Source organism: Sciurus vulgaris (assembly GCF_902686455.1).
Source record: "Sciurus vulgaris genome assembly, chromosome: 11".
In the NCBI taxonomy this organism is placed as follows: Eukaryota; Metazoa; Chordata; class Mammalia; order Rodentia; family Sciuridae; genus Sciurus; species Sciurus vulgaris.
The window spans coordinates 101,050,458-101,069,878 of NC_136472.1; positions in this window are offsets into that span (position 1 = coordinate 101,050,458).

A 19,421-nucleotide genomic window follows, 5' to 3' on the forward strand; every position below is an offset into this window, starting at 1 on the left:
AAATGATACAATTGAATATAGATTGGTCAAAATTTATGATTATTATGACACTAAATAATGAATTTGATTTAATTATATTTGAAACCATAATAAATAGTTTGGTGACCACTTGTCACATACCACCACTGGTACAATTGTTTTCTGTGCCATTCAATATGATTTCTCCTGACTTGGTCATTATGCATCGCATATAGTATTAAATTATTCTACTGTACTCCATAAATATACAACTAAAATAATAATAAGAAATAATAATAATTTGTATTACCATCTAAAAGTTTACTTAATCTCTCAACTTGTCTAAATACTTAACAGGGTGTAATGTGGCATATTCTACCAGAAATATGTAATCTATCTATCTATCTATCTATCTATCTATCTATCTATCTATCTATCTATCTATTTTTTGAACTATGTGATTAACTATAACAAGAAGGTATTTGTCACATAGCACAGGATCACATTCAGCTGACACTTTGAATTCTCATTATTTTCCTTCTTCAGATCATATTAAAATATGACAACATTATTTAAATTTAATACATCTAAAATAAGAATAATATTATGGCATTTTCAGATAAATGGATGGAATTGGAGAATATCAAACTAAGTGAAATAAGCCAGACCCAAAAAACCAAAGGTCAAATGTTTTCCCTGATAAGTGGATGATGATATATAATGGGGGTGGGAGGTGAGGGATGAGAGAAGAATGGAGGAACTTTAGATTATGTAGAGGGAAATGAGAGGGAGGAGGGGTGTATGAAAAATGGTGGAATGAGACAGACATCATTACCCTATGTACATGTATGACTACCCGAATGGTATGAATCTACATTGTGCACAACCATAGAAATGAAATGATGTACTCTGTGTACAGTGAATCAAAATGTAGTCTGTAAAAATTTAAAAAATAATTAAAAAATAAAGTATTTCATGAAGCTCCATGTTCTGTTGTCATGAAAAACAGCACAACCCATCCAGGGTCATAGATATGCTTTCAAATCCCATGAGTTCTACATAAGATGACTTCAAAATATCCCTTTACTCTGAATACTTAGTATGTTCACACACAGGGTAATAAGTCTTCTGAGGAATAAAGAAAAGGTGGACTAAATTTCTGCTTAAAATTTTAGCAATAAAGTCAAGAGAAACATAACAAAAGGAAGAGATACATGAAATTTAAAGCCATTCTACAAGATGGGGCCTACCCCTGACTGAGCCATCTCACCCTACAGAGGTGAAGAACCCCATATTAGTTTCAGTGCTGGGTTGGAGCTAAGTGCCTTCTAGTGACATCTTGAAAGTGAAGACCTGGGCCCTAGTGCAGTTTCTGCCCTCTATTTTTTATACTATGCTGTCTAATTACCCTGAGAGTTTATTTTCTCATTTGAAAAACTAAAGATAACGTGTGTTTGATCAACTCATTGGATTGATATGATATATAATAATCACATTAGGTCTGCATGATGCAAACAGTACTTACAAAATCTGGAATTGGAATAGATGACATGACATGAGAAATTGCATCATAAATTACTGTCCTTGAAGGAAAAGCAAATAAAGGTATACTGTTCAATAATGTGAAAAGAAAAGTAGACCTATTTTAACTGAAAAATTAAGAATTGCCTCTTAAGAGAATGTGGAAGAACCACTTAAGGAAATCAACCTTTTGGGGGTTTAGATTTAAAGTGTATATGTTTTAAGACAATCTAAACTCTAGAACCCAATTTTGAAATAATCATGCAGTCACTTTCTTTAATAACTGCTGAGAGTCTAGCATTACTTCTTTGTGGCAGAGTAATGGGGATAGACCCTAAGATCAAAGAGATATCTTAGCAATTCTACTAGCAATGGACGATAAATATAAAGGAGATGTGACATGACCTCCATGTGCTGGCAGACATCAGATTAGTAGCATTTTGCTGGTCTGTCCTGTGTAGCAGCAATTGTTTCCAGAATCTTGCATAGATAACTATATGATGTATGTAACAAAATGATTGTTCATGGCACCTCTATCCCTGCAACCTCCCTCAGTTATGAGTTATTAAAATTCTTACTTATTTTTATATTTTGATAAAATACCTCTAACATAAAACTTACCATTTTGATCACTTGAAAATGTGACATTTAACGACATTTAATACATTTAAACGGTGTGCACTCATCACTATTTACTTTCAGAATACTGTCATCACCGCAGGAATAAACCACATGCTCACCAAGAAGTCACTTCCTGCCCCTTTCCTTGATTCCAGTTTCTGTCTCCATAGATTTGTATATTTTTGACATCTTTAATATAAGTGAAATTATACAATGTATATCCTTTCAGTCTGGCTTCTTTCACTTAGTCCTAATGATTTCATTCTTCATCCATGTTTTTATGGTTGAGAAATATTCCATTATATCTATAATTAATCAGTTGGTGGACATTCAGGTTGTTCTCACCCCTGGGTTATTGTGAATATCACTGACATGGATAGTCATTACAAAGCTTTTGTTGAACAAGTTGTTAAAGTAGAAAAGCCTCCTTCTACACTAGCATCAGGCTCTTCTCGCTCTGTGGTGTTTGGTGGTGTTCAGGTTCTGCTGCCTTTCTAGACTCTTCTCTTGCCACTTCCATTTTTGTGCAACAAACCCCACCACCACAAATTCTTATATGTACCCAATGACCAAGACTGCCACATACTTCTGTGCCTTTGCTCATGCTTTGCCACTGCCTAAAAACCCTCATCAATCCATTAAACACTCACTCGCTTCCTGACTTTCAAGAAGCAGTTGGTTTATTCCTTCCTGCCAGAAGCCTTCCTGTCTCTTTTCTTCTTTCCTCTTCATCTGACCAATACAGTCATTAAACAATAGTCCAATTCCACTTTATTGCACCCATTTATGTATAGGTTCCTCTGCTAAACCATGAGATCCAGGAAGGAAGAGATCATATTAGATGCTCAATAGCAGTTTGATGAGTGAATGCATTAAATGTATAGATAAATGAATGGTATTTACATTTTATGAAGCAAAAGGAGAGGCAATTTCTGCATAAATATTTAAGCCTGATTTTAATCAGAATTTTCCTTGTATCTCTCCTCATGCCTATCCACCTCAGTCAATTGGTCTTTCCGGGTCATCTTCCAAAAACAGCCTACAGAAAAAGACCAGATTCTACAGAAGAACAATGGCTATGTCTGGGAAGGATAAGGAAAATTTATAGCACTTCAATGCTTATATTTCAAATTCCATGACAATTCACATTGAGTACTGAGTTCCTAATAATTAGGGAACTAAAATAGACTCAGGTTGTTTTAGTGTTCGTCCCTGTGACCAACATATCTGAAACGAACAACTCAGAGGATGAAGAATGCATTTAGAGCTCATGGTTTTAGAAGTCTCAGTCCAGAGACAGTTAACTTCATTATTCTGTACCCAAGATGAGGCAGCACATCATTGGGCAAGAGCCCAGAGGAGGAAAGCTTCTCAGTTCATGACAGGGTTCAGAGCAGGATTCAAGAAGAAGACAGGCTGGAAGGGGCCACTGAGAAGTTTTACACTTCCAGGGCAGATCCCAGTTACCCATCTCTACCAGTCATGCCCCACTGACCTACAGTTACCATCTAGTCCACACAAAGTAGAATAGACTGGTTAAGCTACACCTCTCATAAACTAATCTTTTTACTGCTGAATATTTCTGCATTAATAGTAGCTAGTGGGGGACACCTCATCCAAACCATAACACAAGTACAATATCAAATGTCTCAGCTACTGTCCCACTTCAACTCGCAGACAGTTGACCATGTAATCTCCAGCTAAATATTCATTTAGACTTGATAATTTAAAATATTCAATGGAGAAGGTTATAAAAGATTTTCTTAGCACATGAATTCAAATATATTCAAAATGCATTCAATCCATCATCAGCTCTTAATTGGTTATGCTAATAAGAAACAAAACTGCATATTTTATCTCAAGTGGAAAACTCTCACCATGCCCTCATCCAACCAAATTATATGTTTAAGATATGATAAAACTCAATCATTACCTCAGAGAAGTTTTTCTGGCTATTCCAGTTTAATTTAAATGCCCCTTCCTCTGCCCTCATCATACCTGCCTCCTGCATAGCATCTGCCACTGTCCTGCAAACTTGGGTGTACCTCTCTCTGTTCCCTGATAAGTTCTAAGGTTTATGATGGAGAAGTCTTGTTTTTCCTGCACTGATTAATGCAGTGCCCTGTCCACAGAAGGTGCTCAATCTATGATGTTAAAAGAATGTCATACACTTTTAATCAAGTGTGACAGAAGTCTGATATTGGTGGACAACAAAGAAGCAGTCAAGTAGTAATGAGTACTCAATTTCAGCCACTTTGCTTAATTCAGAAGACCAGAAAAATACTTTGCCATTGAAATATGGAATGAAATAAGTTTGCAGTCAGCATTAGCACAGATGAGTCTAGTTTGTGATGAAATGATTATAGAAGCCTGTGAGGAGAAATTTTGTCCACTCTCTCTCTAGCTTTGGGGAATGGCACCTGCCATAAAATCACTTCTCATCAAGAGTGCATTTAATTTGAAGTAACAGACAATGTCTTTCTCTTTTCACATTAATGGAGAAGTTTGAAATTAAACCAATTACTATAACCCAATATTGACATGATAAAAAGCAAAAACTTTTTCAATTCATGCCTTTCAACTTCAGAAGACCCTCAAGAATAAGTATTAGAAAATAAGACCAACTGTTAAATTATCCTGCTGAACTGTTTTGGGAGTGGAAAGGAGGGTGGCAAATTATTACATCTAGTTTGACAGAATCTTTTGGCTGGTTGTAAATTGTAACTTTGCATCATAATACTTCTTATAATATATTTATACATTTATTAAATGAACCAAAAAATCACAAGCTTAGAATTACAGTGACTGCATAATTGCCAGTAAATGCAATGTTCAAGTTATTAAATAAGCTTTTACAAGCCAGCTGAAGTTATGTCTTCTTAAAAAAGGGCTAAAGGAGAGTTCTTATTTAAGGATTCATAAATACAGGAGCAAAAATATGGGAGGTAATTTTCAAAGTGCCTCCAGTGAGTTGATTGTCAGTGAAACTAAGAAATATGAAATAGCTAGAATAATTTATTGGAACAAAACACTACTAAAATCTCCATTGATAGTTTTGGTATATATTATATTTTAGGAGGATTTTTCTTGGTCATCTTGCCTGCCATCAAACAAATTTGACCAAGAAATAAAACATCTGAGAATTTAATTTTCTGTTGTTTCCCTCTCAGTGAAAAACTCTTATAACCACAATCTTGTTTAAGTACTAGAAATCATTTTCATGAAAACGGGTCTTCCAAGTTTGACTCAAGTTAATGAATTTGCATCTTTACTCTTTTGAGAGCTGTACTCATGACAAGGAACATCCAAAATTCTATATATTTCTCAGTCTTTAGAGCATGTATTTGGTCTCATTGAAGCATATCCTATTTTCTCATCAACTCCAAAAGAATATGATGCTAAGGTCTTTTACTAGCTCTCCATGCTCCATAAAAATGTAGCTTTAGCTTTTTCTTTAGTATAACATCTCACATTTATATGACATTTCAACATTATTTATACCATGCACATGGACTCAGCAAAAAAGCTGGAGTATCCATCCTCATTTCCGATAATGTGGACTTCAAGCCAAAGTTAGTCAGAAGGGATAAAGAAGGTCATTTCATACTGCTTAAGGGAAGCATAAATCAGCAAGATATAACAATCATAAACATCTATGCCCCAAACAGTGGCTCATCTATGTATGTCAAACAAATCCTTCTCAATTTCAGAAACCAAATAGACCACAACACAATAATACTAGGTGATTTTAACACGCCGCTCTCACCACTGGACAGATCTTCCAGACAAAAATTGAGCAAAGAAACCATAGATCTCAACAACACAATCAATAATTTAGACTTAACGGACATTTATAGAATATTCCATCCAACCAAGAGTGAATACACTTTCTTCTCAGCAGCACATGGATCCTTCTCTAAAATAGACCATATATTATGCCACAAAGCTAATGTTAGCAAATACAAGAAGATAGAGACACTAGCATGTATTCTATCAGATCATAATGGATTGAAGTTAGAAATAAATGAAAGAGTAAAACACAGAAACTATTCCAACATCTGGAGATTAAACAATATGCTATTATATGATGAATGGATAACAGAAGATATTAGGAAGGAAATTAAAAAATTCTTAGAGGTAAATGAGAACAAAGAAACATCATATCAAAATCTCTGGGACACTATGAAAGCAGTACTTAGAGGGAAATTTATTTCATGGAGCGCATTTAATAAAAGAAGTAAAACTCAACAAATAAACAACCTAACACTACAGCTCAAAGCCTTAGAAAAAGAAGAACAGAACAGCACCAAAAGTAGTAGAAGACAGGAAATAGTTAAACTCAGAGCTGAAATCAATGAAATTGAAACAAAAGAAACAATACAAAAAATTGACAAAATAAATAGTTGGTTCTTTGAAAAAATAAACAAAATTGATAAACCTTTAGCCACACTAACAAAGAGAAGACGAGAGAAAACCCAAATCACTAAAATTCGGAATGAACAAGGAAATATCACAACAGACAGGATGGAAATACAAAACATAATTAGAAGCTATTTTGAAAATCTATACTCCAACAAAATAGAAAATTTCGAAGACATCAACAGGTTTCTAGAGACATATGAATTGCCTAAACTGAATGAGGAGGACATAAACAATTTAAATAGACCAATTTCAAGTACTGAAATAGAAGAAGTCATCAAAAGCCTACCAACAAAGAAAAGTCCGGGACCAGATGGGTTCTCAGCCGAGTTCTACAAAACCTTTAAGGAAGAGCTCATTCCAATACTTCTCAAAGTATTCCATAAAATAGAAGAGGAGGGAACCCTCCCAAACTCATTCTATGAAGCCAATATCACACTGATACCTAAACCAGACAGAGACTCATCAAGGAAAGAAAATTTCAGACCAATATCCTTAATGAACATCGACGCAAAAATTCTCAACAAAATTTTAGCAAATCGCATACAAAAACATATTAAAAAGATAGTGCACCATGATCAAGTGGGTTTCATCCCAGGGATGCAAGGTTGGTTCAACATCAGGAAATCAATAAACGTAATTCACCATATTAATAGACTTAAAGTCAAGAATCACATGATTATTTCAATAGATGCAGAAAAAGCATTTGATAAAATACAGCACCCCTTCATACTCAAAACACTAGAAAAAATAGGGATAGTGGGAACATTCCTTAATATTGTAAAGGCCATTTATGCTAAGCCCATGGCTAATATCATTCTAAATGGTGAAAAACTGAAAGCATTCCCCCTAAAAACTGGAACAAGGCAGGGATGCCCTCTTTCACCACTTCTATTCAACATCGTTCTTGAGACTCTGGCCAGAGCAATTAGACAAACCAAAGAAATTAAAGGGATACGAATTGGAAAAGAAGAACTCAAACTATCCCTGTTCGCTGATGACATGATTATATATTTAGAGGAACCTGGAAATTCCACCAGAAAACTCTTAGAACTCATAAGTGATTTCAGTAAAGTAGCAGGTTACAAGATCAATGCCCATAAATCCAACGCATTTTTATACATAAGTGATGAATCTTCAGAAAGAGAAATTAGGAAAACTACCCCATTCACAATAGCCTCGAAAAAAATAAAATACTTGGGAATCAATCTCACAAAAGAGGTGAAAGACCTCTACAATGAGAACTATACAACACTAAAGAAAGAAATTAAAGAACACCTTAGAAGATGGAAAGATCTTCCATGTTCTTGGATAGGAAGAATTAATATTGTCAAAATGGCCATACTACCTAAAGTGCTATACAAATTCAATGCAATTCCAATTAAAATCCCAATGACGTACCTTACAGAAATAGAGCAGGCAATTATGAAATTCATCTGGAAGAATAAGAAACCCAGAATAGCTAAAGCAATCCTTAGCAGGAAGAGTGAAACAGGGGGTATTGCAATACCAGATCTTCAACTCTACTACAAAGCAATAGTAACAAAAACGGCATGGTATTGGTACCAAAATAGAAAGGTAGATCAATGGTACAGAATAGAGGACACGGACACAAACCCAAATAAATACAATTTTCTCATACTAGACAAAGGGGCCAAAAATATGCAATGGAGAAAAGATAGCCTCTTCAACAAATGGTGCTGGGAGAATTGGAAATCCATATGCAACAGAATGAAACTAAACCCATATCTCTCACCATGCACGAAACTAAACTCAAAATGGATTAAGGACCTCGGAATCAGACCAGAGACCCTGCATCTTATAGAAGAAAAAGTAGGTCCAAATCTTCACCTTGTTGGTCTAGGACCAGACTTCCTTAACAGGACTCCCATAGCACAAGAAATAAAAGCTAGAATCAACCAGTGGGATAGATTCAAACTAAAACGCTTTCTCTCAGCAAAGGAAACTATCAGCAATGTGAAGAAAGAGCCTACAGAGTGGGAGAATATCTTTGCCAATCATACTTCAGATAGAGCACTAATCTCCAGAATCTATAAAGAACTCAAAAAACTCTACTCCAAGAATTCAAACAGTCCAGTCAACAAATGGGCTAAGGAAATGAATAGACACTTCACAGAAGAAGATCTACAAGCAATCAACAAACATATGGAAAAATGTTCAACATCTCTAGTAATAAGAGAAATGCAAATCAAAACCACCCTAAGATTCCATCTCACTCCAATTAGAATGGCGATTATCAAGAATACGAGCAACAACAGGTGTTGGCGAGGATGTGGGGAGAAAGGTACACTCATACACTGCTGGTGGGGCTGCAAATTAGTGCAGCCACTATGGAAAGCAGTGTGGAGATTCCTTAGAAAACTTGGAATGGAACCACCATTTGACCCAGCTATCCCACTCCTTGGCCTATACCCAAAGGACTTAAAATCTGCATACTACAGAAATACAGCCACATCAATGTTCATAGCTGCTCAATTCACAATAGCCAGACTGTGGAACCAACCTAGATGCCCTTCAATTGATGAATGGATAAAGAAACTGTGGTATATATATACTATGGAATATTACTCAGCCATAAAGAATGATAAAATTATGACATTTGCAGGCAAATGGATGAAATTGGAGAATATCATGCTAAGTGAGATAAGCCAATCTCAAAAAGCCAAAGGACGAATGATATCGCTAATAAGTGGAGGTTGACACATAATGGGGGGGAGGGAAGGGTTAGAGTTAGGGTTAGGGAGGGGGGCAAGTATGGAGGAAGGAACTACTGTATAGAGGGTAAAGAGGGGTGGGAGGGGTGGGGGGAAGGGAAAAAATAACAGAATGAATCAAACAACATTGCTCTATGTAAATTTATGATTACACAAATGGTATGCCTTTACGCCATGTACAAACAGAGAAACAACATGTATCCCATTTGTTTACAATAAAAAAAAAAACATTATTTATTTCACATATTCTTACTTTAGGATTTATGTATACTAATGGAGTCAGTTACTAATTTCGTATTTTTGGGGTTTTAGTAAAAAGCATGACTACTAATTGTATTTAATTCCTTCCTCAAGGAAGCCATATGACAAAATTAAAGTTCAGATTTTAAATCAGAGAATATTTACTCACATTCTCTATATGATAAGGAGTATACATCCTTATTTCTGCTCTTAAGGAATTATTGTTTCACACATGCTAGCAGTACATGATGATATGATCACAAGAAATCAGAGAAGGGAGAAATCAGCATGAGGGTGCATAACTGTTCCTTGGAGTGAAATAGACATCATCAGGGTCAGAAAAGATAGATAGAATTTGCGGGAACAAATGAAGAGAGATAATAATTAAAGTTCATAACAAAACCCAGAATGTTGTAGAGCTCTTGCTGTTCTCCTCACATTGAGGTTCAGCCACAACCTGACCTCAGAACAGACCCAGATTGCTCCTGCCCAGAATGCTGTTCCACATCCTTCATCTGTGAACTCATCACATGGGACTTACCTTCAACAGTGTCTAATAAAGCCTTCCCTTGATAACACTGGTCCCAAGTATAAACAAGGTCCATTTGTGATAGGCTCATCACATCCTGTTTTACCTCAGTAATACCTAAAACATGTTATAATCACTTGTTTATTTGGATAATCATTTGTGTTCTGTATAGCTTCACTTAACTGAACTGTCCATGAGATTAGGGATTGAGTTTTTCTTCATCACCTGTATTTTTCATCCTGAATGCCCAGGAAAGTGCTTCATTGGATAAATTCAATATTTTTTGAGTGAATAAATGAGAGAAAACAATGCAAATAGGCATTCCAATGTTACCACTTTATTACAGAATAGAAGAAAGACCAAGGATCTTGGAGCTAAGCTGACTTTGATATAGATCCTTGCCTCTGACCCTGTCAAGATGATCTGAGCATCATCTTCCTTATGGCCACCCTATCTTGAAGGTTTGTTATTAGGATTATATAAAGCAATGGATGCAAAATGCCTAGTATATTGTCTAGCATGCACTTACAATTTCTGATATTTATATCCTAGTATTAACTATACAGTGATATGTTTAAAATACCATTAGTAATAATATTTTAAATGCTTAGATTTAAAATGAAATCAAACCCACTGAAGTGGTTTACTAGGCATTTATTGTCTGTATGAATTTAAGTTTCCCCCAATCATTTTTCACTTACTGAAAATTAACTTATAGTAGACTGTTTCTGCTTTTGCCTAACTACTCAATTTGGTCACATATTATGATTTTCAATTTTAAAGCCTGAGAGGGAAATGAAGAATACAGCTAAACAGGTCTCAGAAAGCCACATTTGCCTGCTTGCCCGTTGATGGAGATACAGTGCCAGGAAACAGTAACAACTATGTTAACTCTATCTTCTTTCTTCACTCTCTCTCTCTCTCTCTCTCTCTCTCTCTCTCTCTCTCTCTCTCTCTCTCTCTCTCTCTCCATCAGAGTGTGTGTGTAGGGAAAGAGACAGGCATACAATAGAGTGAGAGTTTGTAAAAGATTAAATCACAGAAAATTCTCAAGAAAGTAGAAGTGTTATAAGTGTTAGATCAAGCCAACAACCTGTGAGATATGTGGCTTATGATTTGCAAATAAGAGATACAATTACAATATTGGCTATAACAGATCCTATCCATTTAAAAATTAAAAAGATATCTTTAACTACTAAGGTGGGTAAAGTTCCTAATCACTTTCAGGTAGAACAAGTAGCTCGCATTTCTCTTGAAATTGAATGAGAAAGAATAGTGTCCATTTAAATCAACTAATTTTCTTAGTCATTTTCAGTCAGAAAAATGCACTACATATATTTTGTCCAAAATAAATGTATAATGAAACCCTTCCTATTTCAGCAGTTTCTCAGGAAATGAAATAAATGTAAAAGAAGTGAAATATATGTTAAATTGACACTTGAGAGAAATTGCCTATTCATCAGGAAAATGTTACAGGTTTAAAAATGTTTACCCACATTTATTTCATAGAGAACATTCATTCAAACCTAGAAGTACTTTGGGATCTTAATTTAGTCCTAAGATGAACAGAAAAATGTTTTTACCCATTTAAAGTAGTTTATTGCCTAAATCTCTTATCTGGCAGTTTCTTAACAGACATATTAATTTTCCCTACTTAGAGTAGAGCAACTACTCATGGATAAGAAATATCTTACATTTTCAATCCTACATTTATCTCAAATGTAGCTTTTTGGAAAATAAAAAAAAAGTTTTCACTGTAAAGCCTAATCAAATGGTAAGTTTCTCTTTCACTTACATAATCCCTCTTTTGAAAACCTGCATCAGTCCCAACTCTAGCTGATCATAGGATACTTGCCATTTCAGTTTCTTTTTAAATCTAATCAATAACTATTTTTAAAGGTTCTTTGAAAGTTGATTAAGAGTAGAATTATGAATGCTATACCAAACAAATAGTAGTTCCACAAAATAAATAAAAATGTAGTCAATGTATATTATCATTATTCATAAATAATGAATGGAATAATGATTCAAGATGGTAGATTGAGAACTGGAATTCACAATGTAGTTCCTTTATTTTTCTTATTAATTTATACTATTCACCTATTTAAAATGATACAAGGCAAAAATGTCTATAAAATGTGCTAATATTGACATAGTGCTCATATCTGATACAATGCAATTAAAGAGCAGAGATTTTTCAAGTGAATACAAGATTGTATGGGAAAAAGAACTCAAAGATCCAAGTTAGAAAACTCACATTCCTTAATTTCATAATTATTTAAAGACATAGTAATCAAAACAAATGTGGTATCAACATAAGGATAAATATATAGATCAATGGAAAAGAGAAACAAAAAATAGATCCATGCACATTTGATTAACTCATTTTCCCCCCAATGGTTCCAAAGAAATTCAATAGAATTCTCCTTTTCCAAAAAAATAGTGCCAGAACACTTTGATATATACCCAAAAATAATAACAACCACTTTATCCTAACCTCACACTAACTACAAAATTGAACTTGAAATGAACTATGTCCAAAATATAAGGCAAAACAGCATTTATACAAATAAACCTGGGAAAAAGTCTGTGAAACTTTAGGCAAAGATTTCTTAGGGAAAAAGTACATTGTCTACAGTTTTTTAAAATAATAAATTGAACTTCAACAAAATTAAAACACTTGTTCTTAGAACCATACCTTTAGTAAAACGAAAAGACAAACTAGAGACTGTGAAATTGTTTGCAAAGTCACCACAGAGATCTTATATCCAGAGAAGCTTCATATAGAACTCAATTCTAATAGTTCTTAGAGAAAACTCAATGATAATCAATCATACCTGTTATTCAACCTTTAGTAAAAGACAAAGAATTCACAAAAAATGGGCAGAAAGTTTTGAACAGATCCAACACACATGTACATAAATTATGGAAAGTTACACGTGTAAGACATTCAATATCGTGAGTCATGGGGAAGTTCATTAAACCACAGTGAGATTCCTCTCTATGCTGCTGTGTTGGCTAAATTGAAAAGACTAGAAAAGACGAGACTGGCAAATGCTGGTGAAGAGTGGACCACTGGCAATGTCCCCACTTTGCTGAGGGCGATGCACTCTGTAACTCTTTGTCAATCTCTTACAAAGTTAAACATGTATGAGTGCAAGCAAGTTGGAAATTCAACTCCTAGATACCACAATGGAAAATATAATTAAGCAATAGCTGTACGTCAATATTCACATCAGTTTCGTTCATATTAACAAAGTGTGGAAACGATCCAAGTGTCCTAAAGATATATTTAGTTTCTCCTATCTTATACTTTGATCTCCACAGTTCCTCTAAAGTTCTCCTGGTTTTCTTTTATAGTCTTAAAAGAGCTTCTTACCTAGTTTCCCAGATCTAAACAATTTTCTACCTTATTACTACAGCGAGTATTGAAAAACATGGGTCTGATCAGCACTCCCTTTCTTCCCACCCTTTATTACCTTGTCATGTGCTGGATATATGAATTGCAAAATCAAAGCATCTTTCATGGAGCTCTTCATGATCTGATCCTTGCATTTTACACAGCTTCCACTCTCAAACCCTATCCCCCACATCCAATCCTATAGAACCTGTAATTCACCCCCATGGTATATGTTCATTCCAGGGCTGTCTTTACCTTAAAGAATACCTTTCCCCTCTCTCCTGGGCTGATCTTCACTGCCCTTCATTATCAAAATATTTTTCTCCTCCAAAAAAGCTATTCTAAGCAAATCTACATTAGTTTGCCCTTTCTTCTTTGCCTTTGAGCACAATTCTGTCACTGAACTTAAGGCCTTTCATTCACATTATTTTTCACAGTTGTCTGCACCACTGGTCAATGGATGTCTTGAGATCAAGAACAAAGTCCTTCCTACATTTATAACCCCAGCTGTCAGCATAATCCATGAGGTCAGCAAGTATCAGAGGTGATTAATTGTAGGTGAAATTCTTTCTGCCATCTCCAATTCTATTGGACAAACACAAAAATTCCTGCCCCCAATTGTTTCCCCATTTTCTATTTCTACACCACCATTGAAAGGTCTATGATAGTTTTCCTTCCCCTTATTTATCTGAGCGCTTTAACAATATTAAATTTCTAAGAACAGTATCAATAAACAGCAAAAATAAAATAAAATTTGAGGATGAAAAATTTGTGAATATATGGCTAAATAATTCAATACTTCCAAAAGCTTCTTCGTGTTTCCGTTTTTCGTAAACTAAGGGATAAACTCTGACGTTCATTCTAATTCTAAACTTGGACCATCACTCCTACTGCTGGAAAGTCTAAGACCTTTATTCTTTAAGAAATGATTTCAAATTCTGTATTCTTTTCTTTCTAGACTAGAAAATCTTTTTTGGTAAAATTTCTACTTACTTAATATTTAGCACAATAATTTGTTCTTTGTTGGTCTTATAGATTCTGCTTCCTTCTCCATCTAAGTTTGTAGCACACTATTGCTAAACGATTTTCTGTCCTAGTCTCTTGAAGCTGTCATCTATTTCAGTGATTCTCCTATGGCCACAGATCAAACACCAGCTTCTGAATGCTGCCTTCAAAATGTTGAAGATGGACTTTTTTCCCCTCCTTCTCTTGTCTCCTGTTAACCTTTTTCCTCACCCTGCTTCTCTTAAAGATCCTGAGTCCTGCTTAGCATCCCTTTGTCCATGTTACCCAGCTCACCCCTGTTCCATTTTTCCACCCTGCTCAGAAAGAGTTCACTACCTGTCTCCTTCAAACACTTAAGCTCTATTAACCCCATTTCTCCTCTGACCTTTTTGCAGAACTCCTGAGAAACCTTTACTCCATGTATAAGTAATGAACAATCTGCCTAAATACACATATTGTCAAGTTCATAGCACAAAATACAGTCATTTAAAGAACAGCATTAGTTAGACTAAGTATGAAATAAATCCAGAAACACCCAGGTCTTGGTCTCAGCTTTATCACAGATGTGTTGTCTCCATCCTTTAAGTCTCACAGAGGAAGGCTAGCCTAGTATATGTGGTGCAGCATCAGCGCACCAAGCTTTCAGACTTCCCTGAGATTCTAGCAGGTAGAATATCTTTAGTTAATTAGCTATTTAATAAATGGATTGCTTCCACTTGGATGATCTTTATTTTCTAATTAAAATATTTATCAATTTCCCTTCACTAATTCTTTAAGAACCTAAAGAAATCATAGAATATAAGCTTTTGTGTGATTTGTCCAAAATATTTCATTCTGCGTCAACAGTCAAATGGACTTTATATGCCATCTATTTAAACCTGCTGCATATTTCACAGATGAGGAAATTAAGACACACCAAAGTGAAGACATTTCTTGAAGGTTTCACTACTCTTAGGAGAAAGTCAATCTTAAGACTTATTTTTCCAATTCCCAGTCCTACCATACTTCATCTTTTTGGTTTGGTTGTTTGTCTTTTAATATGCTCTCAGGACATAGGCCACATAAGCCCATTGTCCCATCTCTTGTGTTAACTGATGTCTGAATACAGTGCTGCCATATTATTTGTCCTTATGTGTTTGTTGTTGGAAAAGGCAATGACAGTTTTATTATAATTAACCACTTACCAGTACACGGAACAATTCTACACAATCATAATGACTGCTTTCCTCTTTACAATTGAGATTTCATTAAAGAAAGAACATGAGAGGATTTGTTCTAACAAGTAATTCTCTGCTTCTCATCCTTGTTACCAGCTTACCTCATAAGTAAATTTTGAGAGTTAAATTTCAAGATCAATAATAAAGAATAGCATTGTTATTAAGGAAGTTATAGTACTTATGAACATTTGGAATACATATATGTTTTGAATTATTATAGTTCTTTTTTTTCTTTTTCTTTTTTTGGTACCAGGGATTGAATCCAGAGGTCCTTAACCACTGAGCCACATCCCCAGCCTGTTTTTACTTTTTAATTTGAGACAGGGTCTGGATAAGTTGCTTAGGACCTGGATGAGGCTGAGGGTCTCAGTTGCTGAGGCTGACTTTGAACTTAGAATCCTCCAACCTCAGGCTCCTGAGCAGCTGGGATTACAGGCATGTGCCACTGTGCCAGGCTATTACAGTTCTTAATAGCTATTTCTGTAGAGAAGTAGCTTCATTAAGTGTTAACTTAAAAGTCCAGCACAGTTGCTAAAGACATATCATTTACATAATTTTAAATTATAAATATTAAATGGGCACCATAAATAATTGCTTTCATATTTCATACTCGCATATACTCAGAATGGAAATTTTCCATATTTTTCTCTAATATACCATCTTGAGTCTATTTGTGTGTTTGTATGTGTGTGTGTGCACAGTTTTAAATCATAATATTTATAAAATGAAGAAAGCAGAAACTTTGGAACTTGTTACATTTTTCAATGATTTAACCTTTTCAGTAATAATTGTAACTACTATTCTTTGGTTATTTTATGTATTAAAAATATTTAATCACTAAAATAACCTAAATTTTCATTTTATAGATTAAGAAATTACTCCAGATCAAACAGCTGGTGTTTTGTTTGACTCAGATGTCACTTATGCCAAAAAAATCCCCATGATCTTGAAAAATAAAAAAGTTATATTAATTGATTGCCATCTGCATGCCTGGCACCAGGGGTGGCTGGAAATAATACAGAAGTGAGCTAGAATGTCTGTGTTGTTAACATCTTTGAGAATACTCAAAAAATGAGCATTTTCCCCAAAGAATCTGTTGTTTTAAAAGTGGTAAATGACACCATAATAGAGATTTTTTAAAATCCTAAAAACATAAGAAGTTCTGGCAATGACATTTATGTGCAAGAATGTTTATTTTAGCATTAAGATGTCAAAATATTTAAACAAAAATGAGAAAATAAGCTATCATGTACCCATAAAACAAGAAACAACATTTTACATTTAATGTTTGATATAAAAATATTTTCTAATGTGAGAAGAGTCTATTAATACATTCATTTAAAAATATTTAGGAACATATGTAATCTGCTTGACACAATTCAAGTGGTTAGATGGCCATAAAGCAAACTAAAGAGACTCAGGAAAGCTTACTTTTGCATGGTGAAATCATTACAGAGGTGCAATGCTTATAAATAATAGAGCAAATATTATAAACAATAAAGTATCAAACAGTGACAGTGCAAGAGGACAGGAAAATAATGGGATGCAGCAATTTAAGGACAGTAAAGAAAAATAGGCATGTGAATACCTGGGAGGACCATTTCAGACACAGGGAATATTACAGCCCAGGAAATGGAACAAGGGCAACAGTAAGTATTCAAAATGAACTCATAAGTTGATCACACAATTCACTTATGCTTTGATGTTCAGAATTGCTAAATTTTCTTGACCATCTACACAGATGTGACTGTGCTTTCTAGTTATCCCTAGCTTATGTTGATTAACTGAGTGCCCATCATATGCCAGGTACTTTACCCAAATTCCTTGAAATTCTTACCACAAATATGCAAATTAAGTGTTATGTATTCCTTTTTTTTATTGGCAAAAGGACTGAATACTAGAAAGGCTTAGAATCAAATTTTGGTCATGTTTTTCTGGTTCAAAACCCTTTCTATACCTGTTTTCACCTATTGAAGTATATCCTTTTTGCTACCCATTTTTGACAATTGTGCATAAAGATACCACTAAAAAAATCATTTCTGACATCTTACTCTGTCATGACTAATGAAGTTGCAAATCTTTGTGTTTTAATAAAATCAAAAGTAGGACATCTCAGGTGTTTATCATAAAAGATTCTACAAAATCTTTTTCTACAGAAATAAAATAATTATTAAAAGTTTGATATATAAAAATTTTTTGTTGACTTTATCAAAAATTTACACTTTTAAACATGCCATTCCTAATGTAGTATTCTAAATATATCTTTGTTTCCTTGTGGTTTTTGTAATTCATAATTACAATCACTGCATATTTTTGCCTAGCAAATAACTTTGTAAAACAGTTTAGAGGATTTTTTTTATTTTAAGACTATAAAAACATGAAATAGTCTTTAAAGAAATATGTGAATTCACATACAATCATGCATTTTATAAAATATGTATGTATAACATTAGTATGCAAAGAACTGTAAATAACAGTCCATATTGGGACTTAGATTTTTCTATATGTCAGATTTTTTTAAATATTTTTTTTAATTTTAATTAAAAATCATAAATTTACATAGGGCAATGCTGTTTGATTCATTTTGTTATTTTTTTCCCTTCCCCCCTCCCCTCCAACCCCTCTTTTCCCTCTATACATTCCTTTCTTCCTCATTCTTACCACCCTCCTTATCCCTAACCCTAAACCTAACCCTAACCCTAACACTAACCCCTCCTACCCACCCCCGTATGTCCTCATCCGCTTATCAGCGAGATCATTCGTCCTTTAGTTTTTTGAGATTGGCTTATCTCATTTAGCATGATATCCTCCAATTTCATCCATTTGCCTGCAAATGCCATAATTTTGTCATTCCTCATGGCGGAGTAATATTCCATTGTATATATATGCCACAGTTTCTTTATCCATTCATCAACTGAAGGGCATCTGGGTTGGTTCCACAATCTGGCTATAGTGAATTGAGCAGCTATGAACATTGATGTGGCTGTATCTCTGTAGTATGCTGATTTGAAGTCCTTTGGGTATAGGCCAAGGAGTGGGATAGCTGGGTCAAATGGTGGTTCCATTCCAAGCTTTCTGAGGAATCTCCATACTGCTTTCCAGAGTGGCTGCACTAGTTTGCAACCCCACCAGCAATGTATGACTGTACCTTTTTCCCCACATCCTCGCCAACACCTATTGTTGCTTATGTTCTTGATAATCGCCATTCTAATTGGGGTGAGATAAAATCTTAGGGTGGTTTTGATTTGCATTTCTCTTATTACTAGAGATGTTGAACATTTTTTCATATATCTGTTCATTGCTTGTACATCTTCTTCTGTGAAGTGTCTGTTCATTTCCTTAGCCCATTTGTTGATTGGATTATTTGTATTCTTGGTGTAGAGTTTTTTGAGTTCTTTATATATTCTGGAAATTAGCGCTCTATCTGAAGTATGATTGGCAAAGATATTCTCCCACTCTGTAGGCTCTCTCTTCACATTACTGATAGTTTCCTTTGCTGAGAGAAAGCTTTTTAGTTTGAATCTATCCCAGTTGTTGATTCTTGCTTTTATTTCTTGAGCTATGGGAGTCCTGTTAAGGAAGTCTGCTCCTAAGCCAACAAGTTGAAGGTTTGGGCCTACTTTTTCTTCTATAAGATGCAGGGTCTCTGGTCTGATTCCGAGGTACTTGATCCATTGTGAGTTGAGTTTTGTGCAGGGTGAGAGATAGGGGTTTAATTTCATTTTGTTGCATATGGTTTTTCAGTTTTCCCAGCACTATTTGTTGAAGAGGCTATC